This window comes from Oryx dammah, unplaced genomic scaffold, assembly GCF_014754425.2.
Source record: "Oryx dammah isolate SB20612 unplaced genomic scaffold, SCBI_Odam_1.1 HiC_scaffold_20, whole genome shotgun sequence".
NCBI classification, from domain to species: domain Eukaryota; kingdom Metazoa; phylum Chordata; class Mammalia; order Artiodactyla; family Bovidae; genus Oryx; species Oryx dammah.
Window position 1 is genome coordinate 51,551,088 of NW_024070204.1, and position 12,433 is coordinate 51,563,520.

At 38.2% G+C, this 12,433-nt stretch overlaps 1 long non-coding RNA gene across 1 annotated transcript; it reads right to left on the minus strand.

The window, feature by feature from the left end:
- Window positions 1-754: 754 nt before the first annotated feature.
- Window positions 755-4,690, minus strand: LOC120879544. Its single transcript, XR_005724814.1, has 2 exons — window positions 2,126-4,690; window positions 755-1,734 (listed from the first exon to the last, which is right to left on the minus strand). It is a non-coding gene; the product is annotated as an uncharacterized LOC120879544 (long non-coding RNA).
- Between the last annotated feature and the right edge of the window lie 7,743 nt (window positions 4,691-12,433).

Consider the following 12,433-nt stretch of genomic DNA (forward strand, 5'->3'; position numbering starts at 1 on the left):
AATATCAGGATGCTTTCATCTGAGATACTGTTATAAAAGTAACTAGAAAACCCTCAGAAACCTGTTATTTTGATGAATATCACTTATTCTAAGGCCAGCCAGAAAATATACCCGACAAATATACTTTCAAAATGAGATACATTGCAGTATCCAAACCAAACCATATTAGTAAGCCACAAAACCTGAAAATGTACCTTCCATACATTCACAAAGTCTCTGCTATGAGAAATTGAATCCAGTCAACCCTAAAGGTGTGGTGAAAACAAGCAATTTTTAAATAGTGAGCTTTGCCCTTACACTACCCTCAGCATCTAATTCCTATAAACGTTTAATCAAAAACTCTAACAAGAAATGGTACATGATGTCACATGCCCGTGGACCTTAATTCATTACGTTGAACCTTAATACATGACCAAATATTATTGCACTAAGCAAGTTCTATGAGAGTCCAAAGCACCTCATGATTTATCTGTTAGAATTCTATGAAATTGGCTCATTCTGGTAGAAATATTTCTTGAATAGTTAAAATATTCCTTAAATCTCAGGCACCAACATATCTTAATATCATTTTAAAATTGAGTCAGCATTCTAAGTTTTCCCTTAAACCTTCTTCTGGAAATTTTCTAAGACCTAACACCAAGCAAATTGACATGAGATGCCTGTATGTGTCCTTCCCCAGGTAATTTTCAAATTAAAAAAAAGACAAAAGAATAAATACCAAATCCTAAACTTCCTTTTTGTTTTTACTTATTAGTTAAATAGTTGTCATTCTCAAAGTTGTTGTAGCTTTATTTTTTTTGGTCTCTCTATGAAATTTCAGCTCTTGTCAATGTCCTCATACCTGACTTATTCGGAATGCTTTTATATTAACAAGTAATTTGTTATTGCATAACCAATTCTTTCTCAGAAATATTTGTTTTTAAACATGTTTTACTTTTCAACCTCACGTGAGACTGATATTCTTGTTCAAGACAAATCCACCTCCAGTACCTGTCATGGAATTTTATAATTCTGAGTATTACCAACTGAAGGGGATATTGATTACTCACCATATCCAGGAATGCCTTCTAAAGGGGAAATTATTCACATGCATCATGTTGGCAGATCTTCCGTCATTAATATTTTCCTTGTCTTGTATGTTACATGTAGTGATTTTCAAAGATGAATTCCAACTCTCCTGTTTGAGCAGCTATCATGGGCAATTATTGCAACAAGTATTGAATTCCAAAAAAATCCCCCCCAAAAAACAAAGAGCAACAACAAAAGCCCTTCCAGGGTTTGAAGAAAGAAATATCACAGAGCACTGCAGGCATGGGTCCACCCATTTAGGTTCCACTAGTTTAGTCAACTTACTAAAATAACCAGTTCAATCGCTAATCCTAAATGGTGGCAAATATTGTCCCAGTAAAATCCAACTGCCTGGAGTGGAAATTAATGCATCTTTGCAGGAAGGACTCTGGAATGTGGGAAAAAAGGAGTCAAAAGACAGTTTCTTGTTATCCTTGTTAAAGAAGTGTTAGAAGGGAAATGGAAAACTTCAGGTTGCTTGGCCATGCTGTCCTTTAGAAATGAATATTGCTTTTTCTTCTTTCTGAGGCACATATTCATGTGTGGTCACTTTAACGCAGTGCTGCCTTCTGAGACGTGTCGGACAAAGACCTGGGCAGAGGGGCTAGCAACCATGTATAACCAAAAGCCAACTTCTCTCCCCGTCTCAGAATGGCTGGTTTTCAACTGCAAAAGTAGGAAGGCAAGGATCACCAGGAGCTCCCATCATGACTTCAGAAGGTGCTGTCAGGAGAACATTCATTTCTGCTGCCAAGCCCCATAATAAGGCTGCCTGCTCTCTTTCAGTCAAATGACTAAGCTATTGATCCTCTCCCTGCAGAAACCCCTCCAATTTGTTGTTATCAAACCCATGTGCGGGCTTTTCATATTTTGTCTTGGAAAGAAAATGAATTTTCACAGCTGCAACTCAGACGTTGTCTAAGAATTTCTAACCCCCCCGCTGTCTTTCTCCTCTCTTCTCTCTCTTTTTTACCCCCAATTCAGTTTCCCAGTAGGTGTCATTTACTCGGATGCTCTGACAGCTTCTGAAAGATTCTCACGCCCAAGCTATACAGACCTTGCATGCTTTTAAAACACAATGGCAACAGGCTCCCACTGGGGTCCCCCAGCGCCGAATTTCCAGCAGAACCTTTGGAATCGTCGCAGCCGCCTCGTCTGCCCCGGGCTGTGCCCGCCAGCCGGCTCTGAACAGCTCAGGACACTTGCAGGCTCCGTGGTACTGTACATTAACTCTGCAGCAGCCCGCTCGGCTGCAGAGGCTGCCGCCCGGCCGGGGATGTGCTGGCGTCAAGGGGGCCCTCTAGGTGGGCTCCCAGACACTGCAGCGCTCCGCGCTCGCCTCCCAGGAAGAGCCAGCCAAAGGGGTTAAAGGCACAGCTCACCCCGAAAGGGCAGATTTCTCCTTTCAGTAAGTGATCACCAGGCTAAGCAGCGAGAAACCTGTGAATAACCTCCCAGGGAAGAGACACCTTGAGCAAATAGATACTAAGGAGGGAGGCTTTCTGTCAGCTGGGTGTTTTTTTCTCCCCTCTTACCCAATGAAGAGAAAGGGAATAAAGAAGTCCACAGAGAGAGTGTGCAAATGACAGGGTTTGGTCACTTCAGCTCTCTTGTTTTTAATACACACACAGGCTGGGGAGGGGGCGCCTGGCTAACTTGATGGTTCTGTAACCATTTAGCTTCAGAGGACCACCGGTCTTTTTTGGACAGGAAATCCTGTGGAAGCCAGTCCTGCGGAAGTCGTTAGGCTTCACTTGCAATTGCGCATGCCATAAAGCTGCTTGCTTGATTAGGGGGGTGTGTGGATTTGAGAAGTGCTGAGATAAAGCCTTGCATGCCTACTGGAGCTGTTCTGCATTTCCTCAAGCTTCCCCCTTTGTTGCAAAAATTCTGTTCAACAATCCCCTGAAAGCACCCCATCACTGTTGATGCCATTTTGGAGCAAGAATAAAATAGTAAACTCTTGTAATAGTAGGTTGGCACTTAAATGGTGTTACTCGGAAATCAGAATGGACTTTACAGTAGCAGTGTACTCAATATTAATGTATCACTTTTAACTTAGTATTTAAAAAGGCTGTTATGCAATTACTTAATATTAATGGAATACTGGCAACATTTAATACATCAGGCTATTATCTTCAGTTAGGATTTCCCCAGTGAGGCCCTGTCATAGCAAAAAACATTACAGAGATTTGGGGGGGGGGGGGTGCATTGCCCACAAATTCAAAACCAGGTATAAAGAAAATTAGTCTTGAAAACTGCCATGATTTAGGGAGTTTTCATTTTGATCAAACGATGCTTCTGATGAAAGTACTACTGGGAGGAGGAAGAACTGAGTGATTTATTTAAAAGCAGTTTGAACTTGTAGGTTCAGAAAGATGGTACCAAAGCTGAAAAAAAAACTTGAGAATATTTCTTGGGATTTCCTGTAGCCTAGGCAGTGTCCTCACAATCTCCTTTTTCTAAAGGGAATAAATTCCACAATGCCATTTGTGATCTGAACCAAAAGATTTCAGTCTGAATTGTTTTTGACAAGCTTTAAATGCTTGAACCAAGCATCACTGAGTAATTCAAATTTTGTTATTTATATGAGATATTTAAATATTGTTTTTTAAGAGTAAGGAACACTTAAACAATGCCCCTGCTTCTGTACTAAGTGCTTTACAATATTATCTCATTTAATCCTCAAAACAACACTGTTAGGGATGGACTGTTACTAGCCCTGTTCTACAGAAGAAGAAACAGTGGCACTCTAATAGTAAGCAGTTTGCTCAAAGCCAAGTAAGAGTTACAATCTGAATCAGGAAAGTCTGCCTCCAAAGCCTGCACTCATTACCACTGTATCTTGGTGCCTTTGTAGAGAAGAATACCACCATGCATTAGTGCTATGCTTTCTAAAGTTTATGTTTACAGGTACTATTTTAGCCTCATGGAATCATTCTGAGGAAAGTATGACATTTATTATGCCACCTTTGGAGCTGAATCTCCAAAATGATAACATTTGTTCATCATCATACATCATGTTAGTAGTAGATCTGGAAGAAAATTCAGATTATTTCATGATTATGTGACAGGTTAGTGTTCTTTGCGGATGGTGATAATAGAATAATGGTTATTAACCTACTACAAAACCAATACTTAGAACTCATACATATAAAAGGCCTCAGTGGAAAGCAGCAAATATAAATACCTTTTTAAATGATGTAGAAATTTATTTTCCCTTGAAACAGGCATTTATTTGATATTTCCATTTTTTTTAAGTTCATTCTACTCTACTCTGTTTGTATGCCAACATGATACCCATGGATAAAATAATACTCAAAATATCTCTCTTTCTCTCAATTACCACACAGTTTAACATTCATAGCTTGTTAGCTATGTTTCCATTTGTGAGCAAATAACAAATCACTTTAAAAATTAAAAAAAAAAACTAATCAATTTAGTCATCAGATTACTAGAGGAAATGTAAATTTAAAATATATTTAAACCAAGGGGAGATTTCAACTGAATATTTTTAGGTAAACTATTCTTGGCTTTTTATTTCTATTTTTGTAAGACACATCTGTCTAAAATAAGGTAACACATTAGAATGAAAGAACACACAAGTGAGAAGCTATGACAAATAGTAGAAAAGCCAAATTTCTGCTTGAGGGATAAGAAAGAAAAAATAAGATTTATTTCACAGCTCAGGGAACCACAGACTACCTATTAATAAATAATCTTAAACTGAGTATTTTGAAAACTCCAAGCAAAAAGCATATATTAAAAATAGATTTCTAGCATTTTTATCCCATGTATATTACAAACAGGGTCTTCAGAGTTTAATCACTATTTTACAAACTGATACTTCACAAAATGTATTTAATAGTTCAAAAATGTGTAGTCTTCATGAAATAACATTTAGGCAGAACTAATAGATTTGTACTTTGCAAAACAGATCTGAAAGATGAGTAATGTTGATGGAGTGGGGCAATACAAATCTGTTTTTTCTACTGAAAGGTAATCATCTTTTCATAGAACTTCTAAGAGGTACAGCAGTAAGCATAAAATACTACTTTTATAGTGGATCCCAGCTCCACCATTTTAATCAATAAAAGAGCTCAAATTAATATTAACAAGGCAGTACAGATTGGCACAAACTTCCTATAGCCATGGTGTAGGCTCAGCCCTAAAGACAAAAGGCTAGTTATCATCTCCTTTTTAAAATTTTAATACCAAGACAAGCACAAGAATATCTGGTCTTTCAAGGCTGGACTCACATTAACTATCCTCAGAAGATTGACATAAGAAAGAAATTCAAAAGCTATTTTAAAAAGGATTTTTAAAATTTTTTAAAGGATGCTATTTTATTGATAAAGTATAAACTGCAAACCCTGAGCAAATCAGAATACTGTAACATTTTCATGAGATTGTTTACTGTACTCAGAATCAGAAGAATTAACTAGTTAGTGTCCCCATGCCCTTTTCCTATAATTAAAGCATAACTAGGGGTTATGCTTCCAAGGATGATAGTTTTCAAACTGAATTCCTAAGAGTCTTGTGGTTTCGCAAAGCTGCCTCAAGCCAACTCAGGGCAAAGTGAAGGCCAGGTACCTTGTACTCTTTCATCCAGAGTTCTTTTGCGTTTACCTGTTTTATTTCTAGGTATGGTGTGAATAAGGGGAGTTCTTTAAAAAATGTTCTCGAAAACATTAACAGTAGAAACACAAAATTAACACTTTCTAAACAAAATCTTATCTTTGTATTGCCAGGCTCAAGACTCCATTTTCTTCAAACCTTTTCAATTTCACAATGAGTTTAATATAAGTGATTAAGTTATATCTTTATGCTAATATAAACAAAGCATAATAAAGACACACCCTTAGTCCAAACATTGTGTGTTTCCTAAAGTCTTTGGTCACTTATCTGATATGACTTAACTCATTGATTTTCCCTGAGTTTCACTTTCAGAATGAAATTTTAATTTCAAGTGTTAAGGTATATCTTTCTATCACCATCACATTTTGCTATAGCCAACAGCTACTCTCAGTGACTGCCTCTTAAATAACTTGAGTGAAATGAAGTTAAACTCCTCCAGATTTAGATACAGAAAAGGGTCTAAAAAGTGCTCTTTAATTAATCTTTTAAGAATACTAACTGTCAGTTCAGATAATGTAGAGAAGTGTCCTGTTCTTTTGAGAGGCTGGATAACTTTTGTATAAAAATATTTACATATACAAATTTGTTGTTCAGCTGCCAGGTCATGTCTGACTCTTTGTGACCCCATGGACTGCAACATGCCAGGCTTCCCTGTCCTTCACCATGTTCCAGAGTTTGCTCAAACACATGTCCTTTGAGTTGGTGATGCCATCCAACCATCTCATCTTCTGTTGGCCCCTTCTCCTCCTTCCCTCAGTCTTTTCCAACATCAGGGTCTTTTCTAATGAGTTGGCTTTTCGCATCAGGTGGCCAAAGTACTGGCGCTTCAGCTTGGCATCAGTCCTTCCAGTAACTATGAAGTGAAGTGAAGTGAAAGTCATTCAGTTTTGTGAACTCTTTGCGATCCCACAGACTGTAGCCTACCAAGCTTCTCTGTCCATGGGATTCACCAGGCAAGGATACTGGAGTGGGTTTCCATTTCCTTCTCCAGGGGATCTTCCCAACTCAGGGATCAAACCCACGTGTCCCACATTGCAGGTGGATTCTTTAATGTCTGAACCACCAGGGAAGCCCAAGAATACTGGAAGCCTATCCCTTCTCCAGGGAATCTTCCTGATCCAGGAATCAAACCAGGGTCTCCTCCATTGCAGGCAGATTCTTTACCAGCTTAGTTACAAGGAAAACCCAATGAATATACAGGATTGATTTCCTTTAGGATTGACTGGTTTAATCTCCTTGCTGTCCAAGGGACTCTTATTTCTGCATAATTTTTTAAGCACATTCTCAATATTAGTAGTATGGGTATGAGTATAGCTTAGTAAATAGACAATGCAGACACTTAGATATTCTGGGAGATATGACTTTTTCACTGAAAGCCAAAAAAGCAATATATTCTTAAATTTTTCCAATAAAATGAAATTTATGTATACTTTTTGTGTATGCTCGATGGGGTTGCACAGAGTCGGACACGACTGAAGCAATTTAGCAGCAGCAGCAGCATGTATGTATGAAAGTGACAGTGTTAGTCACTCAGTCATGTCTGACTCTTTGCAACCCCATAGACTGGCATCCGGTCCCATCACTTCATGGGAAATAGATGGGGAAACAGTGGAAACAGTGTCAGACTTTATTTTGGGGGGCTCCAAAGTCACTGCAGATGGTGACTGCAGCCATGAAATTAAAAGACGCTAACTCCTTGGAAGAAAAGTTATGACCAACCTAGACAGCATATTCAAAAGCAGAGACATTACTTTGCTGACTAAGGTCCGCCTAGTCAAGGCTATGGTTTTTCCAGTAGTCATGTATGGATGTGAGAGTTGGACTGTGAAGAAGGCTGAGCGTCAAAGAATTGATGCTTTTGAACTGTGGTGATGGAGAAGACTCTTGAGAGTCCCTTGGACTGCAAGGAGATCCAACCAGTCCATTCTGAAGGAGATCAGCCCTGGGATTTCTTTGGAAGGAATGATGCTAAAGCTGAAATTCCAGTACTTTGGCCACCTCATGCGAAGAGTTGACTCATTGGAAAAGACTCTGATGCTGGGAGGGATTGAGGGCAGGAGAAGAAGGGGATGACCGAGGATGAGATGGCTGGATGGTATCATGGACTCGAAGGATGTGAGTTTGAGTGAACTCCAGGAGTTGGTGATGGACAGGGAGGCCTGGCGTGCTGCGATTCATGGGGTCGCAAAGAGTCGGACACGACTGAGCGACTGAACTGAACTGAACTGAGACTGTAGTCCATCAGGCTGCCCTGTCCATGGAATTCACCAGCAAGAACACTGGAGTGGGTAGCCATGCTATTGCCTTCTCCAGGGTTATCCTCCCAATCCAGGGATTGAGCCTGGGGCTCCTGCATTGCAGGTGGATGCTTTCCTTTCTGAGCCACCAGGGAAGTCAGTTTTGTGCTATGTATTATATATATTGGGCTTCCCTGATGGCTCAGATGGTAAAAGAGTCTGCCTGCAATGTGGGGGACCCAGGTTCAATCCCTGGGTCAGGAAGATCCCCTGGAGAAGGAAATGGCAACCCACTCCAGTATTCTTGCCTGGCAAATGCCATGGACTGGAGCCTGGCAGTCTCCAGTCCACAGGGTCGCAAAGAATCAGACATGAATGAGTGACTAACACTTCATTATATGTATTATCAATTAATAAGTTAGAGTGACATCCCTGTATACAGAATGAGACCCAAGACGACTGCTAGTCATCCCATTCCCGCCCTTACCTCCCAGTAGGAAAAGAACATTCAGACCAAATCCTCTCTCCCACCCTCTAACAGAAAACCAATCCCTCTGGAAAGGAACAGTGTCTTTCTCTGTGTATTTGTAACACCAAAAACGTTGTTGGCACTCAGTCGACAAATGTTAACTAATGACCATGTTGATAGTGATGGCTTCTCATTTCTGGCAAAGTCTAGCAAAGCCTGAAGGCACACTGTTCAGCACATTTATAACTGAAATAAGAGGAGCACTTCATGAAGCCATGGTTTCAACTGCTAAGAATCAGGGAACGGGGTCATGTTTCAGCAAATTGCTAGTTCATTCAATTTCCACATGTTCTTATGACCAAGCTTACAAACACCAACAGAAAAGTGTAAACGAAATGCATGGAACACCTATTTTGATCACCTAAAACCAAGAGATGCTTTGATGGAAATTTTCATGATTTAACTAATATAACAAGTTACTTTGGATCATATAGCCGAAACTTAAATTTTCCCATCTTAAATGTTAAACATATTTATAGGATAAAATTCTCATATCATCAAACACATTTCATAACTGGGATATTTAGAAAGCTTGCTAAATTCGACTTTTAATATTTTTGAAAGCAGAAGTGTTGGAATAACTAATTTTAGGATACAAAGAAAGAACTTACTATTAATATTTATTATTCAAAAATCAAATGTGGAAAAAATCTACAACTTTGAAGAGCAAAAGTCGAATTTGCACTCTGTCTTAGAGTCTCAAGATGTGAGCCCTAATTTCAGTTTCTGCATTTCACTTATAGGTAATTTTGAACAACTCACTAAAAGTCTGTGAGATTCAATTTCCTTATTGTAACAGAAATAATAGCAAATTTACAGGTTATTATAATTTTTAAATTTGGGGGTTAAATATAGAAAATATTTTGTAACATGAAGAGAGCTCTTTAAATGTTGCTCACATATACTTTTGAGCTTTTTCCTGGGTGGCACTAGTGGTAAAGAAACCGCCTGCTGATGCAGTAGACAATGAGAGAGGTGGATTCAATCCCTGGATTGGGAAGAGGAGGGCATGGCAGCCCACTCCCGTATTCTTGCCAGGAGAATCTCATGTACGGAGGAGTCTGGCAGGCTACAGTCCACAAGATTGCAAACAGTTGGACACTACTGAAGCAACTTAGCATGACACGCATATGCACATATTCAATCTTTAGAAAATATAATAGAATATTCTTCACCTGGTCTGCAATTTACAAGGGGATAGTATTGGAAGTGCCTTCTGAAATGTAATTATATCTCATTTCTACCTTAAACTTTTCTAAAAGCTTTGTATCATATCAAATTTAAATTAATATTATATTAAATCATATCATATTAAATTCTCATATAATACTTAAGGCCCAGCTTCAATATATACCATGTTTCTGGGATAGTACAGATTTCTAAGAATGACTTGGAAAAAACATCTGAAATATTGGTAGGTGAAGAGCTTTTTAAAAAAATCTCAACCTTTCAGAGTAATATTTTTAATATGACTTACTTAATATGAATTTAAATGTGCATGTGAATATAGATATATATTTATGCCAATTAGAGGAAAAGAACCAGAAGGATACACACCAAATACTGGTAAACTAATTACCTCTGAGATAAGGAAGTAAAAGTAAGCCTCTTTAAAAAAGGATTTTCACTTTTTACTTTACATATTTCTGAGTTGATTAATCTTCTTAATGAGAATATTTCCATGTATTATTATCATAATTGAGACATCAATGAAGAGAAATATATATCTAGTACTTATTAAGGAAGAATAGTCATTTATAGTTAACATAGATATATTGGAATTTCAAAACCATATTTCTAATAATTTCAAAATCTCTGATTTGAAATATCTAACCTCAAAGCTGAACAGTGAGAATTAAAATATATATTCATGAATTCAAATATTCCACTAACATTATTAGCTAAATCAAAATCAAGCCTTAAAAAAGAAAAGAACAATTGATTTATTATTTTTCATGTTTATACAAACACTGTAACTGGGGCCAAAAGCAGTAGTGATTCAGAGTTAGAACCACTGACATTAAACTATGCCTACTTACAAAATGACATATCTGATTACATATCTTGATAACAGGATGTGCTTATTTCACTCCAGCTCAAATATGTACATATTTGCAAACTTGTATACTTCCTGTGTAATTCTGTTCTTACTTTGTGTATGCTGGTACATTTCTTTAAAAAAAACCTAAGATAGTTACATATCTACTATAGTAACAGTATATAGTATATATGTTTCTGGTCCAGGTAAATTCAAGGAATTATTTTTATCTACTTGTAGAATGACATAAGATGGATGATCTATTATTTATACTTTCAATCTAATTTATTGGTTCTTTAATATTCTGGCATCAATCACTATTGGTCCTGGGTTTAAGTGCTTTTCTAATTGCAATTTGGGGAGGGTATATTTTCATAGACATTTTCATTGGCAGTTAAAAGAGGCTACATCAAAGTCTCCAAATTAGATGTCATTTAAAATCCAAAGACCTCAATTACTGTTTCCAATACATAAACACACACACACACACACACACACATACTCCCACTTACACACCATTGACAGTTAACTAAGTAAAAGCAAGTATGACTATATTACAAATTAAGGGCTTCCCCGGTGGCTCAGTGGTAAGAATCTGCCTTCAATGCAAGAGCTGCAGGAAACTTCTGTTCGATCCTGAGTCCGGAAGATCCCCTGGAGGAGGGCGTGGCAACACACTCCGGTATTCTTGCCTGGAGAATCCCACGGACAGAGGAGCCTGGCTGGCAAGAGTCTATGGGGTCACAAAGCATCAGACCCTACTGACTGACCAAGCACAGCACAGCATAGCCAATTAACAAAGTTGGACACAACCGAAGCGGTTTAGCACATTTATAATGTACGTATCACACATACACATAAAGACAGATACACATACATTGTTAATTTTAATACCTTGTATTTACTGTATGAGGACACTGCTATTCTATTTTTTTTCCAATTATCTTTGAAATAAAGGGTTAAAGATTATGATAAGAGAAATTCCATCAGGATACTGGGATTTTGTTGGTCTGGTTTGTCTCTGCAGTATTCTCAGTGCCTAGAATAGTGTCCGGTGTATAATAAGTGCTCAATGAGATATTTGTGGAGTGAATGATTATCATAAATGAATCAGTCAATACACCAAACATGATTATTTTGGTTTTCTGACAGCTCTTTCTAAAGAGCCTTCCTTAACTACACCCTTAGTACTCTTATAAAATCCAACTGCAATAGGTATGAAAATGTGACCCACTGGCACCTGATTCATTCACTTGATAGAAAACATTAATATTCATATTTGAAATGCATATGTTCATAAGAAAACAGGGGGAATCTAATCAGTTACAGATGAGCTTGAACCAAAGTGTCATGTGGACTTAGGGGCTGAAGCCATTTTGGATCAAATGCAAAGTGATGACTAAGAAAATTGCAGTAATTACAGATAGAGAAGCAGGCAAAGAGCTGAAACACAGAGACAAACAAAAATGAATGATTACATAGCCACACAAAGAAGAACTGCCTAATTCTAGAGTTGTACAAATCCAACAAGATCCAGTTACACTTTGTTTCCATGATTTTTGTATCTTTGCTGCTGCTAAGTCGCTTCAGTCGTGTCCAACTCTGTGCGACCCCATAGACGGCAGCCCACCAGGCTCCCCTGTCCCTGGGATTCTCCAGGCAAGAACACTGGAGTGGTTTGCCATTTCCTTCTCCAATGCATGAAAGTGAAAAGTGAAAGTGAAGTCACTCAACTCTTAGCAACCCCGTGGACTGCAGCCTACCAGCCTCCTCCGTCCATGGGATTTTCCAGGCAAGAATACTGGAGTGGGGTGCCATTGCCTTCTCCGTTTGTATCTTTACATTAACTATATTCTTCCTTTTTCACAGAACCCAGTCTAAATTAGTTTCTTTTCCTTGCAATCAAAATCTTGACTAGATGAG